The sequence below is a fragment of the Apis cerana genome, linkage group LG11, assembly GCF_029169275.1.
Source record: "Apis cerana isolate GH-2021 linkage group LG11, AcerK_1.0, whole genome shotgun sequence".
Classification (NCBI taxonomy): domain Eukaryota; kingdom Metazoa; phylum Arthropoda; class Insecta; order Hymenoptera; family Apidae; genus Apis; species Apis cerana.
The window spans coordinates 7,388,694-7,409,485 of NC_083862.1; the positions used below are offsets into that span (position 1 = coordinate 7,388,694).

Sequence of the window (20,792 nt, forward strand, 5' to 3'; positions counted from 1 at the left end):
TTCCGGGGACGTAATAAGCCGCGAGTTTAACCCTCGATACACGCGTGTTACACACACATACACGCGTGGTTACGTATACGGTTGTTTCTCTCGGTTGGAGGGGGAAGGGATCGCTCGTGGCCCGATGTTTTTAATAAGCGGTCGACACGTATAGCACGTACTAGATATTGCCACACGACAGGCGTGTCGCGCCCCGCACCCCCGTTTCAGGGCTGGTCCTCCGCCGTCGTGAGGAAGGGAGGGGGCGTACAGTATGGTCTCTAATTAACTCACACCCACCTGGCCAAGGTGAGGTCCCTTCCTTCCTCCGTCGAAAAGTGGACGAGGCTCACCTCGAGCGCAAGGGCGACCTTCTTCTCGGCGGAGGTGGTGGCTGGGTCGCCGTGGTCGATGCACCGGGTAATAATCCGGAGGGAGGGAGAAATTTCATTATACCGGGGCTAATAATTCAACGGGCGAGTTTATAACGTTAGAGAAAGAGTTATAAGAGTTGGGTGGTTATGCTTCAGTTTTCCCTGCTTCGATTATCTTTTTGAATTTTGTGGGTGTATATCGTTTATAAATGATATTTATTGATTAAGAGTTTTAGATTTTGGTCGAACACTCGCGATTCCTGTTTTTCTTTTTTAATCTCTTTTGAACAGTGATATCATTTTATTTAGATTTAATTATCTCTGTTTGTATGTACGTGATTGTACGATTTTCTTAATTTGTCTAGCGTTCTGATTTAAAAGTTGAAATTGGCTGAACAATTGAATAATATCTCATCATTCTCATCATTATAAAAGAATGAATCGTGTGTTATACGTACCAGAGATCCACCACAACTCGCACTCTGGTTGCTATATTTTTCATGATTCGAGGGTGGTCGCCTGAGGGTGCATCGGACACGTGTGTACATCCCTGAACTTTAGCCGCGATTAGATCGTCGTAAATTGCAATGTGGTGCACGTCGAGCATATCCATTGCCAATGGCCGGCCATTTCCATTGAATATTCTTTTCATGAATTACATACCTAAGAAAACGTCCGCCACGACAAAGCGTGACGAGAACTCGAGATATGTACAATCGTGTGTTGATCTCCAACTCTAATCACGAGTGGGGATGAACAATAATCGAAAAATATATCGTTTCGTTAACAACTTGTTGCACATAATTTTGACTATTCTTTAATTGAAGTAATGATATTAGGATTAATTTGGGATTAGACGATAAAACATCTTTTATGCGTGTACTTTATTAATTAATTTTCACGAATTCATTAAGAATAGTAAACACGTAAATCCTTCGATATAGCATCCACGAGATAGTTTGAGAGAAAAGCAGATCAGATTTGTTTCAACCCCCGTAGAATCACCGATTAAAGAAGTGGCTAGAAGGCTCCCACTCCAGTCTCGGCTTTATCAAGCACTCTCTGCTGTATCACATTAATGATATTGATTTCGAAAAATATCTTCCTCATCCCTCGTCTTTACTCAAACTCACCTATTCCTGTGTGTGTGTTATCCTACGCTCACGTATACACGTATCTTATGGTATTTATCATCGAGTGTTTAACCAACAAACTCACGCAAAAGCTCGTTTAAGCACGAAGAAAACAGATTGTCTTATTAATATCTCGTTTCTTATTCCCTTCCTCTATTTCATTCACTTCGTATTGAGAATTAACATTCTTTCTTATTAAAGAGTACTTTAGCAACCTAGAAATCTTTACGTTTGATATTTTAAAAATGGTCAATAAACTATATTATCCTTTGTCAATCGATATCCATCTTCGAATCTCAAATTAAAACGTTTATGTATTCTATTTTCTCAAGAAAGCTAGATTTATAAATATTGGTATATTGATTTAATTGACACGTGAAAATGTTAATCTTTAACTTTCCTCTCATAATTTTATAATAAACTTCAAATCCTTACATCTGCGCTTTTCATCGAATGAATGAAATTTACACACATATTTTCCATCCAGGGTATATAACGATCCCTCGCCTCTTCGAGTTCTCTTATTAAATTTAATAATAAATAAATTAAAAAAAATTACAAGCAGCAGTTCTCAGACGTATGATATTTCTCCACCACGATCCACCACGTCGTTAATTAGCGCAACGGACGATCGGTCGCAGCGATACTTTTCCCTTCCCTTCCTTTTAAAAACTTTCCTCGAGATATCTCGCGAATCCGACGAATCGCCGGGCTGAACGACTCGAAACATATCGATATCATCTTCCACCTGCAGCGATTAATTACGGAATCGTACCGTTTCCATGCATCAAGTCGTCGTAATTAATGTTTCTTCCAAGACCAAGGTGTTGCGAATACATTAGGATTTTCTTATCAGCCGTATCGAATTATGAAGTATCTGATGGGTAGAAGAATATAATAAAAAATGCTTTGCTAATTTATTGGTTCGATTTCTTTTGAATTGTTAAAAATTGCACGATGATTAAAGAAGATACTGGATACTTAGAGGATTAGAGCTTTTCCTTTCCACTTTGGAGAAATTTAATTGATTAAATTTTACGTTAATGCGTTCAAAATAACGCATAATAATTATTTTATTAAATTGTATTAAAATTTAACTCACTAATTTTAAATATACCATAATATTAAATTTATAAAAATCGAATTAAACTTCGCGCTTCATTTTAACGATGAATTTACAGATTAATCGAAGTTATGTAATATTTTTATAATTATTTTTATTTTTTAATATTCCACTTAATTAATAAGAATTTTCGCACTTGAAATTTTTGAATTTCATTGACATAGTGCACTTTCACGGATGAATATAATAATTAAATATAGTAATAACGATTGTAAAAATTCTTTGATAGATGAAATTGCGCGAGATGCAACGTTTAAATAGCGGCAAGAAAGATAAATGCAATATTTATCGATACGGGATGTATTGTCCGCACGAGCTGTATAAGTCTGATTAGTGCCAATGAATGTTGCACAGGATGTTAGATGACGTGGTATTTTATAACTTGGATACCGTAATTAACCTTTCTTCTAATGATCATAGCCATTTTCTCTTCGAGAAACGTCTGTTCGTCTTCTTTTTAATAAGAGGCATTCGAAACTTTTGCTTGGATTATAAAATTTCCCTTTGTAGAAGTACGTGTACATTAACATTTATTATTTAGTGTAGCAGATAATGAATATTCGCGATGAGAATTTTAACAAGTTTTGAAAGTTTTAATAAGTTTTAATAATATAAACTTTGATCGAGATTTCCAATAATATTTTCCAATAATTTCTATCTCTTCTTCAGAAAAATTGAAAAATATTGGTCAACTGTATATGTTTGAATTAAATTTAGAATAGGTTTGAATCAAGTTTGAAAAGAGATCAAACGTAAAATAGATTTCCATTGGATTTCTATAATCTTAAATCTATTCAAAACCTCAGAAATACAAATACAAGAAATATAAAGAAGATCGAAAAGATCTTTGATTTCGATACTCTTAATTCTTCTAAAATTAAGATTATAATTTAATAAAAAAAAATAATTCCAGGAACAAGCATCTCCTTTTATTAAAATTAAATCAATAACAATCTATTCGAAATCTAGAAAAATAAAAAGATCGAAAAAATCTTCGATTTCGACATTCTTAATTCTTCCAAGATTAAGATGATAATTTCCAAAAAAACAATTCCAGGAACAAGCATCTCCTTTTATTAAAATTAAATTAATAACAATCTATTGGAAACATCAGAAATAAAAAATGTTCGATTTCGACATTAATTCTTCCAAGATTAAGATGATAATTTCCAAAAAAACAATTTCTGGAACAAGAATCTCTTTTTATTAAAATTAAATTAATAACAATCTATTCGAAATACATCAGAAATACAAGAAATATAAAAAAGATCGAAAAATCAATAATTTCGACACTCTCGATTCTTCCAAGATTAAGATTACAATTTCCAAAAAAACAATTCCAGGAACAAGCATCTCCTTTTATCAAAATTAATAACAATTTTTCTGCGCGCATGATTTTTAATTCGCAATTATACGATACTTCCTCCCCCCAAAACGTTCCGACAAAACGTTTTCGCATTCTGCCGCGTATATCCGACCAATCTCGACTCGGTCGGAAGATCAAGAAGGCCGATTTGAAATTCGAACCTCGGGCCGTTACTCACCCCGGGCCGACAATTCGCGGAACGATTAATCATATTAATTGCACGTGGCCAGCCGGGCTCTCGAGAGGCATCGCGGGCAGCTTAAGCTTAAGCTGCTTAATTATAAATTGTAATTAGCGCTCGCGCGGCTTCGATTAATTAACGGTTCGTCCCCCTTCCGCCCCTCGCTCGGGCTCTTAATTATTAATTGGCGGAACCAGAAGCGAGGAGGCATCCTTCCTGGCTGTTAGGCCGCGACACTTCGTTCCCTCGATCCGTTCCCCCTCCTCCATTCTCCTCTCGTGGTAAAAGCGTTTCTCGTTTTTACCCTCCGTCCCTTCCCTCTCGCTCTTACTTTTTTATATATATTATTTCGCGGCTCTATCGAGAGTTTGTCGAGAATGATTTATCTCATCGATTTCTATCTTTTTTCTTTCTTTTTTCTCCTTTTTCCGTTAAGGGGAATACGCTGTGTGATGCAATCCCCGCGTGTAATTAAAAGCAAAGTTGTGAAATAGGTAAAGTAACTGGTTTTTAGATTTTTTATTTTTTTTTTTTTTTTAGATTATTGAACGGGGCGTATCGCCCGTTTGGTGGGATTGATAGTGATTTTTATTGAGATTGAAACGTGACATTATGCGGTTAATTAGTTTCGTTGTAATTATAATTTCTTAAAGCATACTCGAATAAATTGTGTAATTTAGATTTAGCTGCCTATTTAAAAGTGAATTTAACGATTGCATAAAGTGTTGTATGAATGTCGATACGCTTTTCTTTTTTCTTTTTTTTTCAATTATAATAAATTATTTCGAGCAAATTTTAATTTTACAGGCAAGTAAATTCTTGAGATATGAGATAATTTAGAGTCAATTAATGTGTAAATTGGAATATTAATTTCTTGTTATGAAATGGATATAGCTCAAATATTCTTATTCCATTTCTCACGTTTAACTAATTTATTTCCAAGCATTTTTTTTTCAGGAAAGATGTGAAAATTTTCATCGAATGAAATGACTTCGAAACTTTTTTCAATACAAAAATAAAAACTCGTTTGAAAATCTAACGGTAAAATTTTTTCTCGTTTTTCATTCAAACAAGTTTACCTTCGAAGAATATATCATATATATATTATTAACATATTTATCAATCATTTAATTTAATCATTAAGAAAAGATTCTTTTATATTTTTGCAATAATTTCAAAGAAAAGACTTTTTACCACGAGATAATAAGATTGATTATTTTATGCATAACAAACGTTTAAAAATATCAGATATCCTTCATTTTAATGTTTCGTTCATAAAGAATGAAACGCAAAGTCACTTGTTCCAAGTAGGTTCGTGATGTTTACGAGGAGAGCAATAAAGAATTTCATTCTACATCGGGTTAACTATCAAACTGTGTGTCTCTTTGTTGACACAATGTTGGTTAATAGAACATTCCTCTTCGTCATACTGCTCCACTTCATATTTCAAGATTTGACATTGTGCAAATTCCAACCCGTTTATCATGCTCCCCAGATTGATCTCCCAGTCATTACCATGTTTTTTTCTTTTTCTTTTTTTTCTGTTTCGCCATTTAAACAGTTTTCTGAAAAAGAGCTTGTACTTTCCGATTGGCAGAGCAAGATATAGAAAACAACGTTTTAAAATTCATGAGATTATTTTTCATTTGTTATAAATGGAATATATATATTTTTATCTCCGTAAGCTTATTATTAATAAAAACTTGTCAATCCTTCGTCAACGTTCCAAAGCACGAAGAATTCAAAAGAAATAAGTTTAATAATAATAATAATAATAATTTCTTATAAAAGAAAACGAATAAATAATTATCACTTTCCTCGATAAATATAACAAATACAATTTCCCACAAGAGAATAAATAATTCCTTACAAACACGTAAAATATCCACGTTGTATTTTTCTTTTCCTTCCTTGCCTCTGATTCGAATCTAACAATTAAAAAAAAAAAAAAAAGGAATGGCATGCATAGTTCGTTACATCACAATCCAATAATACTTTAAAATCGCACGGCCAGTTATCGTCCCTCGTGTCTGGTATACCGTACTATGCTCTACGTGCAGCACGAGACGCATTCAACGAGGAATGAATCGCAGACACGCCTTCGGCCGATTTTGCCGCGCATTCGACGAACTTTCTCACACATTGTTCACGCGCGTCTCCTCGCACGGGAGGATTCCCCGAATATTAGTCTAAATATATTGGTGACTGGTTGACAATCGTCCGTTTGAAATTCATAATCACCACTAGGTTTACCTAGTGCAAATTCAATCAACGTTTCGTCGTTAATGCGGACAGAGGGGACACGCACACGTGTGTATATATATAAGGAATACGAGTTGAGGATAAGTAAAGGTAAGATTGAAATTATTTAGACCGTGCAAGAATATTTTTTTTAGATATATATATATTTGTTTTACTTGAAAGATAGGAAGGGATAAAATGGATAAAGTGCTTTTTCGAGAAATAAGAAAAATTATATCCGACTTTTTATTTTCTAATATATAATAAATAGTATAATCGATGATGACAAATCGTTTATAAACGCGAGGCAACTTAATGAGAATTCGTCGAAAAGACATTTTTTTTCTTTCCAGATTGAACAAACATTATTCCCAAGATATTGACAAGGATTTAAATGATTGATTGAACCGGGTAATAAACTGCTGCACACGAAAGCTATAATTTTTACTCGATCGATAAGCTTTCCCGCGGTTATTTTACGATTGACAAATCACAGGCAAAACTTGTCAATCGCGAGATAAAATCAATTGTCATATTCGGAGATATTGTTAATACCCGTGGAAAATACATCATTACACGAGTAAAGAATACAAAATTTTTAATAATAATAACCCTGTGAACAGATAATTTTGATACATTACGCATCCTCGTATACGTCAATCTTCTCAAACCCATAAATATTTCCACGCTTTTTCTTTTTAAATAATAAATCACCACATCAAGATTTTTATTTATTAAGCGTGCGTTGTTGATTCGAACATTATTGAAATTGCAAAATATCTTGGCTAAATATCTTTTATGTATCTTTTACTTACAATCAGAAGGATCGAATCCATTCAATGAATCATTTTCAGAACGTTTCAAAACGAACAAGTAATTAGTTATCCATTGTCTGTTTCCTCAGAAGATCAATGAATCAGAAAAGTCACTCTATATAACTACCAAAGAGTAGCAAATAGGACAAATTACGTTGACAACTTTTCAATCTATCGTTCAACTACAGTTACAGTGTAAACGACACAATAGTCATGATTCTTACATAGCAATTTGCTTGAATCTGCTCGATAAGTTCATGCAAAATTAGACGTACATCGAAAATGTAATAAGAATTAATTAAACGTTGATCGAATCATAATTGTCCAAATATCATTCTCACTTACTCAACGAAGAGAAAACTGGACACGACCCGTTCAGAGATATAATTACTGCCCAAATTAATCCTTAATAAAAATATTTCGATCGTCAATATCAGAGATTCTTTCTTTACTCTTTATTCCTTTCAGCATCTGGTATATACATTTATCGATACCTAGCTATATCTCTGGACGACTTGTATCTAACATCTCTATCTGGCATCTGTAACCTAGCAAAGTCTCCTACACTACTCGAAAGCTCTATAAATCTCAAACTCTTGCTCATTACCCTCCATTACCTCCGTCACGGAGCAACGTTTGGCTTCGAGAGAGCGAAGTTCAGGTTCCACTCTCCGTGTCCGAGGGATCACGATCCGCTCGCGGCGTATCGTTATACACAGTGACTCAGAAAAGTACTCGAACGCTCGTTGCGAATGACGATAAAAATACGCATATCAAGTTCTAAAGCTTTAAAAAAAATAGTGTAGTTATTGCTACGAGACACGGGTTTCGAGATTATACGTAAAATGTGTTTTGTTTTATTTTTATTTTTATTATTATTATTATTATTATTTTATTAGTCTGTGAGTACGAAATGGATTTTTAAAGTTTTTCTTTTTCTTTTTTATTTTTTTTTTATTTTTGTAAAATTTTATATATGCCTACGCCAAATGTTCAAATTTTTAAGAATATGTATTCTCTCTCTTCTTTTAATATTCTCTTTCAGCCGTTGTAAAAATTATTATTTTTAGAAAAATGTTATAGAAATACCAAAGTTTCACGTATTTCTCTACATCGCTGATTAATTCAATGTAATCTTTGAAAAATCTATTCACTTTCGGCCGAAGATTATCAACAATCCTGTCCAATTTTTGCAAAATTTCTCTAACAGCGTCGAAAATCTTAAAATTATAAATTCCCCCTCCCAACGAAACTCGTCCTCGAACAACCATATAACAAATTAACCTTAAATTTGCAACAAGTTCGTATATAATTTCCAATACAATATTTCCACCGTATCCCGCGACTACTCGACAACTCGCGCGACAATTAACTGGCCGAGTGTTTGCAATCTAGCGCTTAGCGACGCAAGCAAGTGGCAATCAAGCGGGCCAATTAATGAGCGGGCCCCGTCGCTTCGCCTCGAACCGTTCCCCGGCTCTAAATTCCTTAATTTGTGGCAATTATGCGCGGCCCAGTAATTAGCCGCCTCTCTCTCTCTCTCTCTGTCTCTCTCTTTCTCGCTCAGAGAGCGAAGGACGCGAGAGCGTTGCGTACGCACGTGACAGCTCGTGACCACCGTACGAACGGATGAGAGGAGAGGATTCATCCGGTCGATGACGGGCGGCGTTGCACCGCTTCCTTCTGTCTCTGCGGTTTTTTCCAACGGGATTCGGTGAGATTCGTGGAGGAAGAGGATCGTGGGAAGAGAGGAAGCATTGCGGTGCCGATGATCTTTGATACTTCGATCTTTGTTACGTTGTTTATTTGTTGTTAACGAATAATTTTCGAAAGATGAATGAGAGTATATTAATTTTTCTTTTTCGTCGATCGAAGGGAAAGGAAATTTAAAAGTGGTTGTCTGTATACAGGGGAATGGAAAAATGATGTTTATGTAAATATTTCTTTCGCGAGTAATTGTTTCTTTTTTAAGTCTTTAATTTTTTTTTGTTTAATTTCAAGAAAAGAAGAATTTTCTAATTAAAAATTAATAATACTGTTTCTTCTTATTTATTTAGACATGTATATAAAGTTTTGAATAATTTTCATTTGATATATTTCAAATAAAGATATTAATTTTTTAATCCAATAGTTAATATAAAAAAAAAGAAAAGAGAATCAGATATACAAGAAAGATAATGCACCGCTACAACAGAGATTTTGTGTTAAAGATAAATTTGGCGTACCGTTAATATGCTAAATAAACGTGTTAAAGATACAAGATAACACGAGAAGATACCTAAGAAGGTATTTAAATTATGCCAGCAGATTTATCACGGATCACTTCATCACAGAAATGGATATCAATGAAATAGGTGTTGTAAACGTCTACTAGAAATAATATTTTGTGACTAATAACAGGTTGCAGCTCGAGTGTTGATTGAAACAGGTTTTCAGGAAATTTAATATAGAATTTTGTAAAGAGAAAAGTAGACTCGATAATATATATATATATATACAAGATGTCTCAACACGAATCGACGTATTAAATACAAAAAGATATCGAAAAGAAAAAAAAGAAACTTCCGAATAAATCAAATTTGAAAAAGTTTCAAATGTAAATAAATTTCGCTAATTTTAATTTTGAATACAAATGTTACTGTATCTCGATAGAAAATTATTTTCAATATTAAAAAAAAGTTTTTATTTTATAATATTACTCTAAAATGTTAAATGAATAAATATATTTAAAAAGTTATGTTATATTAAATATCGATAAATATTTTTTCTTCGATTCATTTTTCACGTACGATCATCTTCTTTTCGCTTGCACCAATTATTCTGAGACACCCTGTGTATTACACGTACATGTGTGAAGTTATGCTGCGAAAGATTCAGAGCGTAGGACTTGATATCGAAAAATTCTTGGATAATTCTACATTATTTCGTGATTAGAAAATCACGGCAATTATTTTAATTAACTATTGGTTTATATATATGTACGATTATTAATAAGAAACTTATCTCTAAAAAGAAATAAATTTTTACATATACACCAATGAATACTTGATTCCAATTTTTTAATAACGAAGGAAATGCGTTGTAAAATTCATTTAATACCTCATCGAATCTTTTTTTTACATTCCAAAATTATATTAAAAAGTATAATGCTCGATTAAATCAAATAAATTTTTATATAGAGTTGTACGCTTAAATTTAGTAGAATATATTAAATATTCTACATGATAAGATATTTAATGCATTTTAAAAAGGAACGAGATCATCTTTTACGATTTATTTAACTAGCAAGCACGTGACACTTTAATATTTTCAATCAAAATTTTATTTTACTTCACTTGTAAAGTTTTATAGCATTCACTTATTGATTAATTAGTATCTTTAGTAAATTCATTGGTAAAATGAAAAAGATTTGGAAAGAAGTTTGATATATAAAATAATACATATTTTATTAATCTCTCAAAATGGAAGAAAACAACGTAATTACATACAAATGAAAAAAAATAAGCAAACATTATTATTAAATTACGTAAAAAAATAAAAATTCAAATTCAACGCCAACATTTTGAGCGAAACGATAAATTTCACCCATAAAAAGTGCAGCAGCACGCTTCTCCCTTTCTTAACGCTTCATTCCGACATAGATTCGCCTTCTAAGAGCGTACGTGCGATCTTAGAATAGTAGCGCACAATAATAACATGGCCCATGGAATTACAATGTTTCGCGAACGCACAACTTCGATAATATCGGCGGATAAAACCGAGTCGGTTCGAAAGAAGGCGTCAACCTCGAAATTATCCCTTGGCTACTTCATTGGATAATCAAATGCAATAGAAAAGTTACGATTAGCTCGTAAATTCTTCCCTTTCTCACCTTTATTTTCGTGTTTTTCGCCTCGAAGAAATTTTGCGTGTGTCGGATATTTGTACATTTACGCAAAATTTGAATCGTAGTGATATTCACACCTTTTCAACAAAATCCATTACACATTCTCGATATTTGCTTCTTTGTATACTTGTTGATTACCACCTTTGCAATTTTAGTTCATCATAAACCCATTTAAATGATCGAGGCAAAGAGAGACCAAAGAAAACAAAGAAAATGAAAATCGAAAAAGTGAGGAGAAGAGAAAAAGATAAGTATTAATCACGGAAGCCGCGTGGAGGAGCGCAGCAACGCTCTTTTAATCGTAACGATTCGATTAAATTGCGTTAGAACGAAAATTTCCCAGAGAAGACTTCAAACCGTTCGCCGGAGGAACAAGCGATACGGTTGTAACGCAAATAAATTGGCCGAGTGTAGACTTGGCTTCGTTTTGTTTAATCTATCGATTCGCTTTAAAATCTGCGTTCGATGATTCAGTGGAACGAAGTATAATATTGCCTCTCTTTTTTTTCCATCGAGTCGAATTATCTTCTATTCTTTATAGCATAAAAAAACTTTGATGCAACGGAAGATTCATTTTATGTCAAATAATAATTAATTAAGCAACTGGAAATCAAAGTTGAACAATCGATCTTATAATCAGAGAATTACGATAACTTTCATTCTCAACATCAGCCAAGAAACCAAAACTGTGTTTATTTATTTCCAAACGACGTTAAACGAGTCACAATCGGCCTTATTCAGTCAGAAATATGTTTCCACGATGGGCGACGCCAGTTGTACGATGAATTAAAAATATCGACGGTTGTGCATTATTGGAAATGACGAAATCTTCGCCCACGATTCCAGACCGATCGATCCGTTCACCGACACCGCGAATTAAAATTGCGTGTCGCGGGCCCCAGTGGCGCGATAATTACCGTACGAAAGCGCCGCTACGAGCCAATTATTGTGAAAGGAAGGAACGAGAAATACACGGGCCGCTTCGTGGCAGGCCACGCACCACCTTTATCACTTGAATATCGGCGACGAACAACGTTGCTCGGTTGTCGCGCAACTATTTCGAGCACGCGGTTTTATCCCGCGTGCCCCTGCTTGAAGCACGGTCGATGGCATTTTTCTTCTAATTGTACGGCGAGTAGAAATTTATATTTTTATATTCCTTGTTTTTTTTTCCCCTTCTTTCTTTCTTACAATATGTGTAGAGATATCGAAGATTTGTAGATTGTTATATTGTGAAATAATAAAAGTTTACAGAAATTGTGCAACTGATATTATGCGAAAGAAGATTTTGTATTCGTTGAAGAAAAATCTTCGAATTTGTTTGTTATTCTAGAAAAAAACTTAATCTTTCATGTATTAATAGATAAGAAATATATTTAGGTGATCCCATTTTCGTTGTTCCCTATATTTTGTAAAAGATGTATCGTACATTCTCGTTGTCACTAGTTTTATTCACTTGTCATCAGACGTTTCTCATTACACAATAATTTATTTATTTTCACCGTTATATATTTAAACCAAACAAAATTTTGTAATACTAATCTTTGGAATATATTTATACGTCGTATATATAGTATAATTCTAATTCTATTTTGAACAGCATTTGTATGATTCGTCTAGTATTTCCTTTTTGTTATTCTCTACAAAAAAAGAAAGAAAGAAAAAAAAAAGAATCGCAAGAAGACATAAATGTTTCAAATTTCATTATTTTTGAATAATAACTTTATTCCTCGCTGGTTTAACGTATTGCAATTAAAGTTTAATTGGCCTTTGCCATTTATAACATAATGACGTTAATTAATTTTCAACGTTACATGAATTTTTCTTATATCATTAACGCTATCTAAAATATATAAGATCCATTAAATTCATTACACCTATCAGACCGTTCATTTACTCTCTAATTAAAAATAAAACTTTAATTAAAACTGGTAGACCTTCTCTCTATATATATGAACGCGTATATATATATATACATCTGCGTAAAATAATTTACAAACACAATACAAATTTTTGATAATATTATCAAAATTCCATTCTTCCAATTTAATATCAATCGCAAATTTCGTCAAAATCGTTTGCTATTATACTCCCTATTGTAAACTTCATTTCTGCTTTTATATCCGATTGAGTGAAAAAAAAAAAAAAATCATTTCCAAAATATCGGTTCCAAAAAAATTTGAAAACCTCTCAATTTATCTGAATAATTTCGTATTCCTCCGTAGTGTGAAATTAATTAATACTCTTATCGGTCATTCGTATGCGTGGTACTTAACGATCGAAAGATTTTTTGCCAATGAATCACTCACGATCGAAACCTCCTATGTTTCCACTCGATTCTCCTCATCATTGATAACTTTATCCTTTTTTTCTTCCTCCCGTGATTAATTATTTTCTCCCTCTCTCTCTCTCTCTTTTTTTCCTCTCCTTTTCGAACAAGCTACTATCGATTACACAGGTATTAAAATTCCACTAAATCCCATTCGATCCTTCCGCGTCTCGTCAGCCAACGATTTCTTCCAATATTCATTTACCAGTCATTTAAAACCTTTTATCGATTCAGTATGCCTCTCGCGGAGGTAATTAAATATTCCATCGCGGTTTTTCCAAGCGCGAATTACTTCATCGAATCAATCGTTTCTTCCTCAAGCTCTTTACGAAATTATATTTCGTTATGGCGAAATATTAAAACGGAGAGTGAGAAGAGAGAGAATATCGAGGATGCAAAGAAATTTCGTTTTATCAAATTTCAATCGTACGTGTTTCTTTCCAAGTGTTGGTGGAGGAATAACTTCGGAAGTAGATAGTCGATTGGTACTGCATCTTATCTAAGGATGAAAAGAGGTTATGTAAGCGTAAATTCCGAAACTTCGCTCTTCAAAGTTTATTTTTATTTTACAAGAATTATTAAATTCTCGAAAACGATTCTCAGATTCTTTGAGAACAATTTTATCGATTAAAATATATCGTTTGGAAAAAAGTGAAGCGATCACTGTGTATCCTCTTGCTGCGATTATCTCGAAATTTAAAATCGTAAGGAATCGTTTATTTTTCTGCAATACAAGAAAGTTTAAAGAAATTTCATATTTTTTAACGGTTAACAGCGACAATTAAAACAGTTTAAACGAAATTATTTCAAAATAAAATTTTTCCAAACCTGTATTATTGTTAACACTTTCATTTAAAAAGTTAAAATTCAAGCTATTCGAATCATCGAAGGGATAGGAATTTTCGCGCGATTTGCAAGGATTATGGAGCGAGGCCGGGCGAGGAGGATGACACGGTTTTGGATTCGAAAGAAAGAATTAGTCACAGACATGACAGGCCAAACGCGGCGTTTCCTACTCTTTTATACGCGTGCATAATTTATAGGTGGCGTAATGAATGCTACGTGTTCGGCACGGTGTTAATTGACGAGGAGACGATTACAGCATATCGTGAACAAGACGCTTCGTTAGTCATGATCTGCGTCATTTGCCGCGCTCGAAGGACGTGCGCGTTACCGAAGCGATGATGAAACGCGAGGACATGATATATCGGTTGGAAATTAAGAGATCGCGTTTAGAAATTGGAGTGGAAATAATTAAGATGGTGTGTAAAAATATGAATACTTTTCGAAAAAAAAAACTTCCACCCTCGAATTGAAATGTTTATCGATTAATATATTATTCTAATTGACTGTTTAAATTTTCAGAATTTAATTAAGCTTTATAATTAAAATGAAAATTTATTAACGTTTATGTGACTCGAGACTGCTTAGAAATTCATGAAGTTGTCTTTTTCAGGGAAAAATCATAAAATATGTATGTAAAGTTTTAAATTCAAACCATTCTCAATCGATCAACGCAATTCTATTTGTATAATATAATCTTCTAATTATAATCAATATATATATATATTAATAACTTGATATAACAAGTAACAATGTCAACCATTTACGAGGTCAAAATATTAGCATAAGGACACGTTAAAAAGAAACCATGTTCAAATAATTTTTTAATAGAGAAAATTAAAATACTTTACATAAAACATTACAAAAGCTCAATACCGAGTTGAACTTATCTTTACAAGACTTATCCAGAAATACAATTCTTCGATCAGAATCGACTCGTTTCTCGCGTTCCAGCCGAAGGATAGCATAAGATGATTAATTCCTACCAACGTTCATCCCCTCACTGCCGAAAAAAGCGAACTCACTTGTTTCGCCCCGAAATTGTTCTCCTTCCTTCGAAACCGGAACGTATTGAACCGGGAGAGGAAAATGGGACTCTCGCATTCGTCCACGGCGCGGAAACGTCGCGGCGGCCAGCAGTCGAAAATTTATAGCGTGCATAAATATCGTTCAATAAAAACTCGTCTTGGTCCGCGTCGAGATTTGTCGCTTGGGAACAACGGCGATTAACGGTGGTAAAAAATAAATGACCGGTGAACAATGCGGGGCAGAAGACAGGGGGGAGAGAGAGAGAGAGAGAGAGAGATGGCAATAATATTTAAAAATAGAGGACGCGCACAGGCCAGGAGGAAAAAAGAATAATAATAATAATAGTAATAATAATAATAATCGGCTCTGGAATTAAGCCGAGCCGCGCCAATAGGATGCAACCACCATTGCAAAAGAGAGGAGGAGGAGGAGAGGGGAGGAAAGTTGGGGCTGGCTGGCAAATTCGAAATGTTTCGCAACAGGTGTTGCGGAAATTTGGTACGTCCGCGAGTGAAACTTAAGCCGTGCAATCGTGTAACGATGGAGGGAAACACTTGTTGCCAACAAGTTCGAAATTTACCGCGGCCACCGACCAACCGGGAACAACTTCGAACTGGTGGCGTTGAATTTTTTCCTCGCCACGCGCGTTCGACAGATGCTCTCTCTCGGTGTCGGGCACAGCTTCGCCACTGACTTGGACATTTTTTTTTCTTTTTTTGCGAATACATTCTTGCGATTCTTTTTTTTTTTTTTTGTTCAAATCGTTCGTTTAAATTGCATTGGGATTTTGTTTTCCGAGAAATGGAAGTAGAAGCGAGATGAAAAATTCTGTCCTTTCGAGCAGCTCGTTTTTATAGGTATGTTTATAAAATTTGACATATCGTGATTTTAAGGAATATTAATTATTGTTAGAGTGGTGTAACGGGTGAAAGTTTCGAAAAGAATATTTTCAACTGCGTAGAAAAATAAATTGCATTGCCTATATTTTATTTCTAAAATAAATATAATAAAATAGTTGGAATTAATCTTTTACTTTCGAATAATAAATATAGGAAATAAGAGATAACAATTTTCAACGTCTATTACAAGGATATACACAAAAATTTTAGAAAATAAATATTCCACGTGAAGAAGAAAAAAAAAACATATTTATATTTTCATTTTTTTATAAAGTGAAACGACGAAACGCCTATATACCGAATAATAATAATTCATCTTGCAAAATTATTTAACATAAAGTAACAATCGTAATGAGCGTAATGTTTAATACCACGCAAATTAAAGTGAAAGTGGAAAAACACATAATCGAGCGCTAAAACGCGGATCCAGTATCGTGGAAACGAAATGTTAAGAAAAAAAAACGAGCCTTTTCTCTCTCTCCGTTCAGCCCCTCTACACGATTGTTACACGATCGTTAATTGTGCAACGATCGGGGCGCATTGTAACGATTCTAACAATGAAACGTTTCCGCGCGCCAAAAACTGCATTGACTTTCCCGCATCGAATCGATCGGGCATAAAACTCCATATAATTGTTCGCACGATCAATTGTTATCTCGATCATAATGGTAATAAAATAATTTATCGATTATGGATCGAAAAGATTAGATCGAGTTTCTCTCTCGACGATTTTTTTCGCTACTCGATTTTTATTCTTCCCTTGGAAGAACACCAATTTTGTCCAATTATCGTAAGAGCATCGTGATCCAGATTTTCCTCCAGTTGGTGAATTTTCGGTGAATTTTCCTCGACGAAGGAAAACGTTTTCACAAGGGTGTGTTTTGATAATTCATCCTTAAATCTCATTTAAAATTGAAACGAAAAATAAACAATTAGAAAATTATAAGAATCGATTATCCGAAAGACTGTAAATCACGAGTAAAAAGAATTAACAGTCTGCCTAGAAAGATTTGTTGAAAAATTAAATTATTGTAAACGCGAGAAATAAATAAAATTATATGTGCAATATTAATTTTATAAGTCTCATTAATAAACAATTGAACTATTAAATTATGGAAACCAGTATAACCAGTATAACATCGGAAGAAAAAAAAATGTTGCGAAACGAGAAAACATCTGGATATAAAAAGAATCACTAAGAGTGCGTACGTGCACCAGAGAGAGAGAGAAAGAGAGAGAGAGAGAGTGAATGACGAGTGTGTGTACGTTGGAACACGTGCAGGGGTAACTATCCTTAGGGTTGGTCAGTGCGTGATGAGGGTGGAATTTTTTAGAGAGAGAACTTGGAGCACGAACGAGGAAAACAGGTTCGTATTCGATTATATCGATCGTTTTTTACACATACGTGTCGCATTAAGATTGATAGAACGAAACTGCTCATTGAAAATATCTCGTATAATTATAGAGACTATCATGCATGATCTGTTCTCGTGGATAAAGATTGAGACACTGATTGTATTAATTTTCCAATGTATTCTTGTTCTATCACGAACAGCTTATTGCATTTCCATTTTGCTAACGTTATGGCAATCGCTTATACGTGTTCATGAATGAAAGAATGAAGGAACGATTTTGCATTTTTTGCATTTAGCAATATTCGATTTAACGAGAGGAAAATTTGATAGACTTGGTTAGTTTTATTTTACATTTTTATTCTAGATACGCTGAGAGACATTTTTTTATCCAGTTGTCGTTTAAATAACAGCGATAATAATAATATGATCTATATTACGATACTGTTTTATTAAAATATTAGAATATTTCTAAAATAATAATATCTAAAATAATGATATAAATTCGTAACGATCGATTAAAGTTGTCATGCTTTTCGTCCAATTTAAAATTGGATTAAAAATTTTTATATCTATGGCCTTGATACAAATAATTTAAAAACAGTGTATTTTCGAAGGAAATCTAAATCTTAAATTCCGCAACAAGGGCCAAATTTAACCCACCGAAATTCAAGTTCTCCAATTAACTTGCACCTGTTCAATAAAAAAAGCGTAAAGATCAAAACTCCTCAAACCAAAGGAACCAAAACGAAACGAATCACTAAATCAAAGCATATCATGCCAAGCAAAACAACACATTCCCAAGCAACCTCATTAAAGAGCCATCAAACGTAATTGGCATCAAATTTTCTCGCGGAGCTATCTCAAAACCTGTGTAATATTAATTTCATATATAACTCCTTCCTTCAACCTAAATTGAACTTCATTTAGCACCCTACATTTCCGACATTTTAAATATTAGCTTATTCGAGAGAAGTTTGTCTCGTTATTTGCACGTGTGATTTTAATGAATACGAGAAATCAGAAAATATATCAAAATTCTGTTCTCCTGTATATATATTTATGAATAAAAAATTGATAATATTTCACAATCAAACAATAATCATCAATCAGACAACTTGACCCTTTTTTAAATAAGAAGAAAAATTTCTTTTTAAATGATATTAAAAAAAAAGACTATCCATAATTTTCATCTTAATACCAAATTTATATAACTCCAATTAATTGGCGCTATCCGTACGTTCCATTTCTCAAAATAAATTCAATCATTTACAAAAAAAAAAAAACCAATTTCGATCCAATACATCTCGCACCCTAATCCTAATCCTAAAAGAAAACGTGGGAACATCGCGCCGCGATAATTCGCGTTCCTTTATCTCCAACGCTTCGGAATTACGCAACGGATTCGAGCGCTGCGACGCGGCCTCGTCGTGAAAACGTTCCTACCGGAAGTGCGTACTTTAATTAAACGCCGTTTCCTGCCTGTCATTAGCTCGGCCGTTTACGGAGCGGAGCGCGATTAGAGCGTCGTGTCGGCGGTCATTTCGGAGGCGGTCCCTCCCCGACGCTTCCTCCTCGACGTCGTCGGCCCGGGTGGATCACGGGGTTATCTCGATACGTTTGTTTTATTTTTATCTACTTACGCGGGAATCACGGCCTTTTCGATGCTCGCTGTACCGAGGAAATTTCTGGCAACGGGGAGGAAACCGACCTCGTACTTGGCTATCTGTTCATTCAGAGCCGATAGTATTTTCGTGTCGTCGCGTCGCGGATGTCGCCGGTGTGTCACCACGTTGTTTGCTGGCTTTGCCTTTGAAGTTTAGAGTCGAGAAGCTCGTATCGTAGGTTTCTTTTTTTTGGAATTGAACGTGCAAAGTGGAGTGTATCATCCCAACGTGAAATTTTGGTAAAATAGGGGATTTAGATTTCTCGAAATCACGCGATTGTTAATAATGTTTTCGTTTTTTTTGTAGTTTTCATTTCTTATTATTGTATCTCAAAATAATTGTAAATAGAGAAGTCACGTATCTTTTTTGAATATCTAATTTTGAATGGTAATAATACTTTTTTTTTTTTTTGAATATTTAAAATTAGATATTCGACGAGATATACATTCTTGTTATTATATTGCGAAATAATACTTGAACAGTCTGTATGAATATTCAATTATGTATTTTTAAACTAGATATCTGAAATATCCTTGTTATTATATTGTGAAATAATTGCAAATGTAAAACTTGTGTATTTTTTTCGAATCGCGTTTAATTTTGTAGTTTTAATTCAAATATCTGAAAGTATGAATTAATGAATATTTCAGAATATTTTTTGTTTTTTTTTTTTTTTCGTGATTCAAATATATAGAAATTGTGTAGAATATAACTTTAACGTCTCTACTTAATAATAATTTGAAAGGACGTGCAATGTTAATGTTTAATTATGAGAAGATAATTTTGTATCTTGGAGAGACATTAATATTTGTTTAGAATATAAGAAATTTTGCGAAATTATAGTTCTTTTCATGTTGTTCCACGAAAACTTTGAAACTTTGCTCTTCGAGATCGTAAATTTTATGCGGAATTTAGAGGATTAAGGGAATCTTGTTACGGAAGGAAAATTTTCCCACCAAGTATTCTTGTTCAGAATTTTGCAAATACTGTAAATCAAGGTTAACGTTGTCGTCCACTGAACGAAAGTACTTTTGAATTAAAATTTCAAGGAAATTTCGTTAATATTTTTAAACAATTTAAAGTTTAATCTTTATTGCGAATAAAATTGTATCGCTTTTCCAGGCTCGCAAACACCGAATATTGGTCGTTTCAACAAGATGATCTTGAATGAAGTTTCATTCGATAACTGTTTGTGTGATATTTCGTGTGACGAGGCAGTTAAGATCGCTGCTAAATTTTTCTAGGAAAACAGCTTATATTAAAAAGGGAATAATTGTATAGATTGTGTGGCAGTGTTTGATTGATGGGACTGAAGCATTCACGATCCAGAATTTTATACTCTGCAGAGTGTTGTGGAGGGGAGTGCATGCGTACCATTGCTCTTCCACCTCTACCTACCGATTACATGCACTCGGTAGTCATCTTGTTTCGTGCATTAAGAACCGAGAAAAAAACCTTGTTCGTAATCTCTCTTTCATACTCTATCGATCTCTCTATTACAGCTCTATCTTTCATAAATTTGCCTATTACGATAGATTTTCTCTATAAAATACAATTTTAATACAAGCTTATTCT

General features: G+C 33.8%; 1 protein-coding gene across 8 annotated transcripts in view; it reads right to left on the bottom strand.

Annotated features, from left to right (window-relative positions):
• The window catches only part of LOC108000131 (zinc finger homeobox protein 4), a 420,790-nt gene that overhangs the window by 346,803 nt on the left and 53,195 nt on the right, over nt 1-20,792 (bottom strand). The gene's annotated exons all lie outside the window — the stretch shown is intronic.